Source organism: Phoca vitulina, unplaced genomic scaffold (assembly GCF_004348235.1).
Source record: "Phoca vitulina isolate PV1807 unplaced genomic scaffold, GSC_HSeal_1.0 scaffold12, whole genome shotgun sequence".
NCBI classification, from domain to species: domain Eukaryota; kingdom Metazoa; phylum Chordata; class Mammalia; order Carnivora; family Phocidae; genus Phoca; species Phoca vitulina.
This window is the reverse complement of record NW_022589715.1, coordinates 42,599,327-42,613,517: the sequence shown is the minus strand read 5'-3', so window position 1 is coordinate 42,613,517 and position 14,191 is coordinate 42,599,327.

Sequence of the window (14,191 nt, the reverse complement as noted above, 5' to 3'; positions counted from 1 at the left end):
CACTAGCACCTCACACCTAGACCGTCCAGACCACAGTTACTGTATCTCTGTTTCCAAATATATCCTCCTTCAGTTTCCTTTCCAACTGCAGTTTGAGTATCTTAAAAAAAAAAAAAAAGAAAAAGAAAGAAAAGATAATGAGGCAACACTGCTCAAAGCTCTCCAATAGTTTCCCATTTCACTCAGAATAAAAATCTAAACCTAACTCATAGAAACCTAGAACCCCTCTCCTACTTCACTGCCTCAAACTTTCCCTCCCCTTCACTGGGCTCCAGCCATACCTGATGTTCTTGGAACATGCTCGGTATGCTCCCAGTTCATAGTGTTTGCAGTCATTCTTCCCTTTGTCTGGAACAGTTTTTTTCTGATGCAATCTTTTCCACGAGGCTCAGTTCAAATGTCAACCCCGTAATAGAATCCTTCCTTACTACAAAGTAGTACTTGGGTCATTCTCATCCCCTTACCTTATTTTAGTTCTCTTCATAACACTTACTATTATTAATGGCATATTTAATATTTGTTTAATATGTATCTCCCCCAGTGGAATATAAATTAATCTCTTTGAGGGCAGGGGCATTATCTGTTTTATTTACTGCACTGGTTCCATGTCTAGTTAGGTCTCTGGCCTATGGTAGATGGAACAAAAGTACTTACTAAATGAATGAATAAATGCTTGGTCAATTCAGGTGTCTTAAGATCATCCCAACGTTGAAATGTGGTTTGTTGAAGTGGTGGCGGTGATTGTAATTAATTAAAAAAAAAAAAACAACCTTGTTTGTAATCAGGTTTGTAATCTGTAGTAGTCAGGATTTGTTTTTCTATAATTCAAATATATCTAATCATGAAACATTAAACTGACTTGTGAAAACAAATCCATACGATGAACTGATTTATTTACTATATTCCATGTATTTTCCCTAGAGAGCTTAAATGGAAAGTAATTAGTGAAAGCAATTTTAGCAGAGGAAAGCAAGAACTGTAAAAGGCTGGTTTTTAAAAAGTCTATATATTACTGAAGTAGGCATATACCTTTAGATATTAATAACTTCCCTGTGATAATTAATACATTAATCATTTAAGATTCATTATATTTATAAATCTTTAAATTTTCTGATGGTTTTGTGACCATTAGTAATATTTCAGTGGGGACATTAACTGTCAATATAAGCATTCTTCTGAGTTAGATGAAGAAAATGTTTAAAATATCTTTCTATATCGGATATATAAATCCATAGGATATCCACACAGCTTCTGTAATTTGATTTACAAGCTTTAGTGATCTATCCCTTAAAAGCAATGTTGTGAAAGGGGTGGTGAGACCATCAACAACATAAACCAACCAAACCACAGGAGTCTGCACTTTGATTTCATGCGCAATTGTCACAGTACATAAGAGCACAGAGAGGGAGTGAGATAACGCAATAAGATATATGAGAGATTAGAAAAGTGTCATCACTCACTTGTGATTTTATTCATTTTCCTTAGGAAGCAGACAGAAAAATATCATCTCCTTATCTTCATTTCAATAAAGCTAACTCTGAATGATGTCACCATGAGTGAAAATGATTTCATGGAAGTCATTGTAAGATGTGTTGAAGAATATCCCAAGGGAAAAGAAAGATAGGAAGATTGTTTATTGAATCACAGGAGATAGATATAAATATTTTACACAAGCATATTCCCATGTGAGATGTAGAATCTAATTTGGGATTTGCAGCTTTTTTATCAAAGCATCAGGTTTGTGATCTTGGGAAGTCATTTACCTCAAAGGTGTGACAAATCACAGCCCAGGTTTCTAGACAACTAGGAATGGTCTTGGCATATCTTCATTTTCTCATTCTACATTTTAATCCTCCTGAATAAATGTCCAGGAAGTTGAAAATATTGTGATATGACCTTATATAACTTATTTGACAAGGGACTGACTAATAAAACAACCTTGGACAGAGCTATGATTTTTTATGGCATTTATTGGTGATTACTGGAACCTAATAGTTGTTTTACAGCCTAACCAATTCTTTTGGGAAATTTACATATGAGAAAAATATTTGTTGAAAAGAAAAAATACAGAAACAATACAAACTCAAATTAGAGCATATATTTATGCTAAAGGATTCATTTGGTTTTCATTGTTTTTACTTAAGAGAAAAGGTCTTATATTTAAAGAGATCTCAAACAACATTTAAAAGTATCTGAATTGATTAAATCTTCCAAAGGAACTGATTCTAAATATCTACAAGAAGTTTAAAAAAGAAAAAGACAAAAGTCTTGTCTCATACCAAGAAATGTTCTGAAGTGGTCTATCATTATTAATTAATTGAGAATCCACTGTCAAAATATTAGTCACATGTTTGCTATTAACGTCAGCCTAATCAGTGCTTTCATGTGGAAATTTCAGATTTCTGCCCAATACTGCATTCCAAGACAATGCTCTAAGAAACAGGTGGGGGAGGGTTAATAAGACACATCTAATCATTGCTTAATTATCATTTAAAATAAGTGACACTCAAACAGAAAATGTGAGAAAAAAATACATTAAAATAGAGCTATTGCTCACACAAAATAGACAGTTTCCCCCTTGTATTTCAAAGCCAACCCAGAGCAGACAGGCAAAGGCTGTTAGTTTGATAAATAAAATACTTACTTAAATTCTTAGAAAGTTATCTAAGATATGGTGACCAAATAACTGGTTTGCATGTGCCCTTTGCATAACAGACATGAGTAAAATATAATTTAAAAACCTGCATTGTCCTATTCATCTCTTCTCATTTATTCATGCTCATTCTTTTATCTCTTTCCTATATCTTTAAATGTATGTTCAGATAAGTGTGATTGCTTTTAAGTATTCCAATTCTATGCCAGTTTGGCAGATATGCAGTGGTTTAATAAAAAGAGTATATTAATTACTTTAAAAGTTGTGAGATTCGGGTCCAAACTTTGACTACGTGATGTGAAAAAAGGTTTTATTTTATTCTTTTCTTAAAATTCTCCTTCCTTCCTTCCTTCCTTCCTTCCTCCCTCCCTCTTCCTCTTTCTCTTTCTTATTTTATTTTTTTTACTTTTAATTCCCATATAGTTAACATACAGTGTTATATTTGTTTCAATTGTTACAATATGGTGATTAAACAATTCTATACATTACCCAGTGCTCATCAATGATAAGTACACTCCCATTCCCTTTCACCTATTCCCCCACCCCACCTCCCCTCTTATAAACATCAGTTTGTTCTCTAGGGTTAAAAGTCTGTTTTTTTTTTTTTCCTTTGTTCCCTAAATTCCACATATGAGTGAAATCATATGGAATTTTCTTCTCTGACTTACTTCGCTTAGCATTATACCTTCTAGATTCATCTATGTTGTTACAAATGGTGAGATCTCATTTTTTTTTTTTATGGCTGAATATACTCCATTCTATATATACACCACATCTTCTTTATCTATGCATCTATCGATGGACACTTGGGGTGCTTCTATAATTTGGCTATTGTAAATAATGCTCAATAAACATAGGGGTGCATATATTTTTTCGAATTAGTGTTTTCAGATTCTTTGTGTAAATATCCAGTAGTGGAATTACCGGATCATATGGTAGTTCTATTTTTAATTTTGGAGGAAACTCTGTATTGTTTTCCAAAGTGGCTATACCAGTTTACATTCACACTAAAGGTGAATGAGGATTCCTTTTCTCCACATCCTCACCAACACTTGTTTTTCCTCATGTTTTTGATTTTCACCATTCTGACAGGTGTGAGGTATCTCAGTATGGGAATTAAGTGGGAAACAGCTATTTGAAACAAATCATAATCTTGACACATCTGATACTTCGTTTTTGGAGGATGCTGGAAACAATGTGGAGGTTGATGAATCTCTGTTCCAGGAAATGGATGACTGGGAGCCAGAGGATGATGAGGATGATCCAGACTACAATCCTGCTGACCCAGAGAGTGATCTGATTGACTAATGGACTATCCCCATCTGCAGAGAGGTGTGACTGCCACAGTGTCTGGGGCTGTGCTAAGGAGTTGATTTTTCTTTCTTTTTTTCTAAGAAAAAATAATTTTCAGGAGAATATTCTTCTGATAGCTTTCACCATTGAACTTAGTAAACTAACTTTAAAGTTTCAAACATATAAAAAATAATGATTAGCAACATTGAACATCTTTTCATAGGTCTGTTGGCCATCCATCTGTATGTATTCTTTGGAGAAATGTCTGTTCATATATTCTGTCCATTTTTTAATTGGATATTTTGTGGAGTTTTTGGTGTTATTGTATACGTTCTTTATATGTTTTGGATACTAACCCTTCATTGAATATGTCATTTGCAAGCATCTTCTCCCATTTAGTATGTTGTCTTTTAGTTTTGCTGTTTGTTTCCTTTGCTGTGCAGAAGCTTTTTATTTTGATGCAGTCCCAATAGTTTATTTTTGTATTTGCTTCTCTTGCCTCAGGAGACATATCAAGAAATATGTTGCTAAGACTGATGTCAGAGAAATTACTGCCTTTGCTCTCTTCTAAGATTTTTATGGTTTTAGGTTTTACACTTAGGTCCTTAATCCATTTTGAGTTTATTTTTGTGTGCAGTATAAACAAGTGGTCTAGTTTCATTCATTTGCATGTAGTCCCGTTTTCCCAACACCATTTGTTAAAGAGACTGTCTTTTTCTCATTGCATATTATTGCCTGCTTTGTCAAAGATTAATTGGCCATATAATCGTGATTTTAATTCTGGGCTCACCTTTCTTTTCTTTTTAAATTTTTTATTGTTATGCTAATCACTATACATTACATTACATCATTAGTTTTAGATGTAGTGTTCCATGATTCATTGTTTGTGCATAATGGGCTCACTTTTCTATTTTATTGATCTATGCATCTAATTTTGTGTTGGCACCATGCTGACTACTGATTACTAAAGCTTTGTAGTATATCTTGAAATCCGGAATTGTGATACCTCCAGTTTTGTTCTTTTCCAACATTGCTTTGGACATTCAATGTCTTTTGTGGTTCCATACAAATTTTAGGATTATTTGTTCTAGTTCTGTGAAAAATACTCTTGGTATTTTAACAGGGATTGCATTAAGTCTATAGGTTGTTTTGGGTAGTATGGACTTTTTAACAGTATTTTTTTTTCCAATCCATTAACATAGAATATCTTTCCATTTCTTTATGTTATCTTCAATTTCTTTCATTTGTGTTTTATAGTTTTCAGAGTACAGGTCTTTCACCTCCTTGGTTAAAGTTTATTTATAGGGGGGCACCTGGGTGGCTCAGTCGTTAAGCGTCTGCCTTCGGCTCGGGTCATGATCCCAGGGTTCTGGGATCGAGCCCCACATTGGGCTCCCTGCTCGGCGGGAGGCCTGCTTCTCCCTCTCCCTCTCCCACTCCCCCTGCTTGTGTTCCCTCTCTCGCTGTGTCACTCTCTGTCAAGTAAATAAATAAAATCTTAAAAAAAAAAAGTTTATTTATAGGTATTTTATTATTTTTGGTGCAATTGTAAATGGGATTGTTTTCTTAATTTCCCTTTCTGCTACTTCATTATTAGTGTATAGAAATGCAATGATTTCTCTATATTGGTTTTGGATCTTGTGACCTTACTAAATTCATTTATTAGTTCTAATATTTTCTTGGAATCATTAGGGTTTTCTATATATAGTATCATGTCATCTGCCAGTAGTGAAAGTTTTACTTCTTCCTTATGGATTTGGATGTCTTTTACTTCTTTTTGTTGATTGCTGTGGCTAAGACTTCCAGTATTATGTTGAATAAAAGTGGTGAGAATGGACATTCTTGTCATATTCCTGATCTTAAGGGAAAAGCTCTCAGTTTTTCACCATTGAGCATGATGTTAGCTGCAGGGTTTTCATATATGGCCTTTATTATATTGAGGTATGTTCCCTTTGGATCTTTTTTATTGTGGGTTTTTAATTGTGAATGAATGCTACACTTTAACAAATGCTTTTCCTGTGTCTATTGAAATGATCATATGGCTCTTATCCTTTCTTTTATTGATGTGACGTATCACTGTTGATTGATTTGTGAATCTTGAACCACCCTTGCATCCCAGGAATAAATCCCAGGAATAAATGATTGTGTTGAATGACTTTTTTAATTGATTGTCAGACTCAGTTTGCTAATATTTTGTTGAAGTTTTTTGCACCTATGTTCATCAGAGATATTGGCTGGTAGGTTTTTTTTTTTTTTTTGTAGTGTTATTTATCTGGTTTTGGGATCAGAGTAATGTTGGTCTCAGAATGAATTTGGAAGGTTTGCTACCTCTTTTATTTTTTGGAATAGTGTGAGAAGAATGGATATTAACTCTTTTTGTAATATTTGGTAGAATTCACCTGTGAAGCCATCTGGTCCTGGACTTTTGTTTGTTGGGGGTTTTTTGATTACTGATTCAATTTCATTGCTGGAAATCAGTCTGTTCAAATTTTCTATTTCTTCCTATTTCAGTTTTGGAAGGTTATATGTTTCTAGGAATTTATCTATTTCTTCTAGGTTGTCCAATTTGTTGGCATGTAAGTTTTCACAATAGTCTTTTACAATCCTTTATGTTTCTGTTCTTTCATTTCTGATTTTGTTTGAGTCTTCTCTCTCTCTCCCTTTCTTTTAATCAGTTTGGCTAGAGGTTTATTAATTGTATTGATCTTTTCAAAGAACCAGCTCTTGGATTAATTGATCTGTTCTATTGTTTTTTTAATTTGTTTGTTTTGTTTTGTTTTGTTTTAGTTTTCTATTCCACTTATTTCTGTTCTAAATCTTTATTATTTTCTTCCTTCTACTGTTTTAGGGTTTTGTTTATTCTTGTTTCTCTAGCTTCTTTAGGTGTAAGGTTATATTGTTAATTTGAGATTTTTCTTGCTTCTTGAGTTAAGCCTGTATTGCTATTAACTTCCCTCTTAGGATACTTTTTGCTGCATCTCAAAGATTTTGGACTGTTTTATTTTCATTTTCATTCATCTCCATGTATTTTTTTTTTCATTTCCTCTTTGATTTCTTGGCTGACCCACTCACTGTTTAATAGAACATTATTTAACCTCCACTTATTTGTGTTTTTTTTCCAGATTTCCTCTTGTTGATTTCTAGTTTCATAGTGTTGTGGTCAGAAAAGATGCAAGGTATGACTTCAATCTTTTTGACTTTGTTGAGACTTGTTTTGTGGTCTAATATATGATAAGTTCTGGAGAATGTTCCATGTACACTTGAAAAGAATGTGTATTCTGCTGCTTTAGGATGAAATTTCTGAATATATCTGTTAGATCATCTGGTCCAATGTGTCATTCAAAGCCACTCTTTCCTTACTGATATTTTGTGTGGATGATCTAGCCATTGATGTAAGTGGGGTGCTAAAGTTCACTACAACTATTGTTTTACTATTGATTACTCCCTTTATATATGTTATTAGCTACTTTATGTATTTGGGTGCTCCCATGTTGGGTGCATAAATATTTAGATTTGTTATATCTTCTTGTTGGATTGTTCCTTTTATGATTATATAGTGTTCTTCTTTGTCTCTTGATACTATTTTTGTTTTAAAGTCTTTTTGTCCGGAGGGGGGAAAGATGGTGGAGTAGGGGACCCTATTTCAGTTGGTCCCCAGAATTGAGCTGGATATCTACCAGACCACTCTGAGCACCCACGAAACCAGCCTGAGATGTAAGAAGATCTGGATCTCTACAAACAGAATATCGCAGGCCGTTGGTTTTGAGGTACGAAGTGGAGAGCCGTGATTCCGCGGGCAGATATCGGAGGATAAACGGCAGCAGGAGGGTGCCTGGATGTCGGGATCCTATACCGCCGGTGAGTGACAGCCTCGCGCGCTGCGGATGGGGCACAGACTCGCAGACCGGTAGCGGTGGGGAAAGGACTTTAGGGCAGCCCCCGGGGTGGAGGACCAGACCACGGGGTCGCGCGCACGCGAACCGCAGCTGCCCGGACAGAAACCTGGAGCGACGGTTGCGTGCACGCGAACTGCAGCCTCCGAGACGGAAACCCGGTGCACCGGGGTCCCGCTGGAGAACTGCAACCTCCGGGGTGGAAACCCCGAGTGGCGGAGTCGCGCACACGCGAACTGCAGTCCCCGGGACAGGACCCCAAGTGGCGGAGTCGCGCGTGCGGGCAAACTGGGAGCGGCTGGTGGTTTTAGAAGCACAAAGGGCAGAGACGTGCCCCAACCTGGAGGCAGGACTGGGAGCGCTGCGGAGGGGTGCACAACCCAGGACGCTGCAGTTTATAGCAGCACGGACAGAAACAGAGACAGTGTGGCCTGGAGAGCTCACTGAAGAACAGACTGAGGTCTCTCTGCTCTGAGGCAGAGGGTTGGAAACGGTCTCTTCTGCTCTGACTCGTGGAAGAGACGCGGAAAGCAGCCATGGAAAGGCGCCAGAGAACAAAAGCCCCAAAGACTGATTCCCGCTGAGCCCATCCCCCGCCACAGGGGCGCAGGGCAACTCCGCCCAAACAGGGTTGCCTGAGTAACAGGGCGGCAGGCCCCTCCCGCAGAAGATAGGCTGGGAAAACAAGAGGCCAGCAACCCTAAGGTCCCAAGAAAACAGGTGCATCTTGCTTGGGTTCTGGTCAATAATTTGGACTCTATACATTCCCTCAAACACCCATCAACAGAATGACTAGGAGGAGGAGCTCCCAAAACAGAAAAGACTCAGAGATCATGACTTATGCTGCAGATTTACAAATGGATGCAGACATAACCAAGATGTTGGAGATGGAATTCAGGCTAGCAATGAGATCCAATCCAATCTAGATAATATAACAGCTAGGGTAACTGAGACAGAAGAGAGAATAAGCGATCTGGAAGACAGTATAATAGATAAAAAGGGAAAAGAGGAGGCCAGGCAAAAACAACTCAGAATCCATGAAAATAGAATCAGAGAAATAAGTGACACCATGAGGCGTTCCAATGTCAGAATAATTGGAATCCCGGAGGGAGTGGAGAGAGAGAGAGGACTAGAAGATGTATTTGAGCAAATGGCAGCTGAGAACTTCCCTAATCTGGGGAATGAAACAAACATTCGAGTCCTAGAGGCAGAGAGGACCCCTCCTAAGATCAAGGAAAACAGGCCAACACCCCGGTACGTAATAGTAAAACTTGCAAATCTTAGAACCAAGGAAACCATCTTAAGGGCAGTTAGGGGGAAGAGATTCCTTACGTACAGAGGGAGGAACATCAGAATAACACCAGACCTATCCACAGAGACCTGGCAAGCCAGAAAGGCCTGGCAAGACATATTCAGGGTACTAAATGAGAAGAACATGCAGCCAAGAATACTTTATCTGGCAAGGCTTTCATTTAGAATGGATGGAGAGATGCAGAGCTTCCACGACCGGCAGAAGTTGAAAGAATATGTGACCACTAAGCCAGCCCTGCAAGAAATATTAAGGGGGGTTCTATAAAAGGAGAAAGACCCCAAGAGTGATATACAACAGAAATTTACAGGGATAATCTATAAAAACAACGTCTTCACAGGCAACATGATGACAATTAATTCATATCTTTCAATAATCACTCTCAACGTGAATGGCCTAAAGCTCCCATAAAATGGCACAGGGTTGCAGATTGGATAAAAAGACGGGACCCATCCATATGCTGTCTACAAGAGACTCATTTTGAACCTAAAGATACATCCAGACTGAAAGTGAAGGGATGGAGATCCATCTTCCATGCCAGCGGACCTTTCAAAAGAAAGCTGGGGTAGCAATTCTTATATCAGATAAATTAGGTTTTAAACTAAAGTCTGTAATAAGAGACACAGAAGGACACGATATCATTCTTAAAGGGTCTATCCAACAAGAAGATCTAACAATTGTAAATATCTATGCCCCCAACATGGGAGCAGCCATCTACATAAGCCAACTGTTAACCAAAATAAAGAGTCATATTGATAACAATACGTTAATTGTAGGAGACCTCAACACTCCACTCTCAGCAATGGACAGATCATCTAAGCAGAAAATCAACAAGGAAACAAGAGCTTTGAATGATACATTGGACCAGATGGACCTCATAGATATTTACAGAACATTCCACCCTAAAACAACAGAATACTCATTCTTCTCGAGTGCACATGGAACTTTCTCCAGAATAGACCACATACTGGGTCACAAATCAGGTCTCAACCGATACCAAAAGATTGAGATTATTCCCTGCATGTTCTCAGACCACAATGCTCTAAAACTGGAACTCAATCACAAGAAAAAATTTGGCAGAAATTCAAACACTTGGAAGCTAAAGACCACTCTGCTCAAGAATGTTTGGGTCAACCAAGAAATCAAAGAAGAACTTAAACAATTCATGGAAATCAATGAGAACGAAAACACATCGGTCCAAAACCTATGGGATACTGCAAAGGCGGTCCTAAGGGGGAAATACATAGCCATCCAAGCCTCACTCAAAAAAATAGAAAAATCCCGAATTCACCAACTAACTCTACTCCTTAAAGAACTAGAGAAAAAGCAACAAACGACGCCTAAGCCATGCATTAGAAGAGAAATAATTAAAATTAGAGCAGAAATCAATGAATTAGAAACCAGAAACACAGTAGATCAGATTAACAAAACTAGAAGTTGGTTCTTTGAAAGAATTAATAAGATTGATAAACCACTGGCCAGACTTATCCAAAAGAAGAGAGAAAGGACCCAAATTAATAAAATTATGAATGAAAGGGGAGAGATCACGACCAACACCAAGGAAATAGAAACAGTTATTAGAAATTATTATCAACAACTATATGCCAATAAACTGAGCAATCTCGATGAAATGGAGGCCTTCCTGGAAACCTATAAGCTGTCAAGACTGAAACAGGAAGAAATTGACAACCTGAATAGGCCAATAACCAGTAACGAGATTGAAGCAGTGATCAAAAACCTCCCCAAAAACAAGAGTCCAGGGCCTGATGGATTCCCTGGGGAATTCTACCAAACATTCAAAGAAGAAATAATACCTATTCTACTGAAGCTGTTTCAAAAATAAAAACAGAAGGAAAACTTCCAAACTCATTCTATGAGGCCAGCATTACCTTAATCCCCAAACCAGGCAAAGACCTCATCAAAAAGGAGAATTTCAGACCGATATCCCTGATGAATATGGATTCCAAAATCCTCAACAAAATCCTAGCTAATAGGATCCAACAATACATTAAAAGGATCATCCACCAACCAAGTGGGATTTATCCCCGGGATGGAAGGGTGGTTCAACATTCGCAAATCAATCAATGTGATAGAACACATTAATAAGAGGAGGGAGAAGAACCATATGGTCCTCTCAGTTGATGCAGAAAGAGCATTTGACAAAATACAACATCCTTTCCCGATTAAAACTCTCCAGAGTATAGGGATAGAGGGAACATTCCTCAAGTTCATAAAATCCATCTATGAAAAACCCACAGCGAATATCATCCTCAATGGGGAAAAGCTGAGAGCCTTTCCCTTAAGATCAGGAACATGTCAAGGGTGCCCACTCTCGCCACTATTGTTCAACATAGTACTAGAAGTCCTAGCAACAGCAATCAGACAACAAAAAGAAATAAAAGGTATTCAAATTGGCAAAGAAGAAGTCAAACTCTCTCTTTTCACAGACGACATGATGCTTTATGTGGAAAACCCAAAAGACTCCACCTCCAAATTACTAGAACTCATCCAGCAATTCAGTAATGTGGCAGGATACAAAATCAATGCACAGAAATCAGTTGCTTTCTTATACACTAACAACGCAACTATTGAAAGAGAAATTAAAGAAACAATTCCATTTACGATAGCACCAAAAACCATAAGATACCTCGGAATAAACCTAACCAAAGAGGTAAAGGATCTATACTCTAGGAACTACAAAACACTCATGAAAGAAATTGAAGAAGACACAAAAAGATGGAAAAATATTCCATGCTCATGGATCAGAAGAATAAACATTGGTAAAATGTCTATACTACCCAGAGCAATCTATACCTTCAATGCCATCCCGATCAAAATTCCAATGACATTTTTCAAAGTGCTGGAACAAACAATCCTAATATTTGTATGGAATCAGAAAAGACCCCGAATCGCCAAGGAGATGTTGAAAAAGAAAAACAAAGCTGGGGGCAACACGTTGCCCGATTTCAAGCTATATTACAAAGCAATGATCACCAAGACAGCATGGTACTGGCACAAAAACAGACATAGAGACCAATGGAACAGAATAGAGAACCCAGATATGGACCCTCAACTCTATGGTCAAATAATCTTTGACAAAGCAGGAAAAAAAACATGCAATGGAAAAAAGACAGTCTCTTCAATAAATGGTGCTGGGAAAATTGGACAGCCACATGCACAAGAATGAAACTCGACCATTCTCTAACACCATTCACAAAGACAAACTCAAAGTGGATGAAAGACCTCAATGTGAGACAGGAATCCATCAAAATCCTAGAGGAGAACATAGGCCAGTAACCTCTTTGACATCGGCCACACAACTTCTTTCAAGATACATCTCCAAAAGCTAGTGAAACAAAAGCAAAAATGAACTTTTGGGACTTCATCAAGATAAAAAGCTTCTGCACAGCAAAGGAAACAGTCAACAAAACAAAGAGGCAACCCACAGAATGGGTGAAGATATTTGCAAATGACACTACAGATAAAGGGCTGGTATCCAAAATCTATAAAGAACTTCTCAAACTCAACACCCAAAAAACAAATAATCAAGTCAAAAAGTGGGCAGAAGAGATGAACAGACACTTCTCCAAAGAAGACATACAAATGGCTAACAGACACATGAAAAAATGTTCATCATCATTAGCCATCAAGGAAATCCAAATCAAAACCACACTGAGATACCACCTTACACCACTTAGAATGGCAAAAATGGACAGGGCACGAAACAACAAATGTTGGAGAGGTTGTGGAGAAAGGGGAACCCTCTTACACTGTTGGTGGGAATGCAAGTTGGTACAGCCACTTTGGAAAACAGTGTGGAGGTGCCTCAAAAAATTAAAAATAGAGCTACCCTATGACCCAGCAATTGCACTCCTGGGTATTTACCCCAAAGACACAGATGTAGTGAAAAGAAGGGCCATATGCACCCCAATGTTCATAGCAGCAATGTCCGCAATAGCCAAACTGTGGAAAGAGCCAAGATGCCCTTCAACGGATGAATGGATAAAGAAGATGTGGTCCAGGGCGCCTGGGTGGCTCAGTTGGTTAAGCGACTGCCTTCGGCTCAGGTCATGATCCTGGAGTCCCGGGATCGAGTCCCGCATCGGGCTCCCTGCTCGGCAGGGAGTCTGCTTCTCCCTCTGACCCTCCCCCCTCTCATGTGCTCTCTCTCTCTCAAATAAATAAATAAAATCTTTAAAAAAAAAAAAAAAAAGAAGATGTGGTCCATATATACAATGGAGTATTACTCAGCCATCAGAAAGGATGAATACTCAACTTTTACATCAACATGGATGGGACTGGAGGAGATTATGCTAAGTGAAATAAGTCAAGCAGAGAAAGTCAATTATCATATGGTTTCACTTATTTGTGGAACATAAGGAATAGCATGGAGGACATTAGGAGAAGGAAGGGAAAAATGAAGGGGGGAATCAGAGGGAGAGACAAACCATGAGAGACTATGGACTCTGAGAAACAAACTGAGGGTTTTGGAGGGGAGGGGGGTGGAGGAATGGGTTAGCCCAGTGATGGGTATTAAGGAGGGCACGTACTGCATGGAGCACTGGGTGTTATATGAAAACAGTGAATCATGGATCACTACATCAAAAACTAATGATGTATTGTATGGTGACTAACATAACATAATAAAATAAAATTTAAAAAAATAAAATAAAAGTGAAGAGATGGAAAAGCATTTATCATGGAAAGGGAAGTGAAAAAAAAAGCGAGGTAGCAATACTTATATTGGACAAAAAGACTTTATTTTTTTATTATTTTTTTTTAATTTTATTATGTTATGTTAGTCACCATACAATACATCATTAGTTTTTGATGTAGTGATCCACGATCCATTGTTTTCGTATAACACCCAGTGCTCCATGCAGTACCTGCCCTCCTTAATACCCATCACTGGGCTAACCAATCCCCCCTCCCCTCTCCCCTCTAAAACCCTGTTTGTTTCTCAGGTCCATAGTCTCTCATGGTCCGTCTCCCCCTCCGATTCCCCCCCTTCATTTTTCCCTTCCTTCTCCTATGTCCTCCATG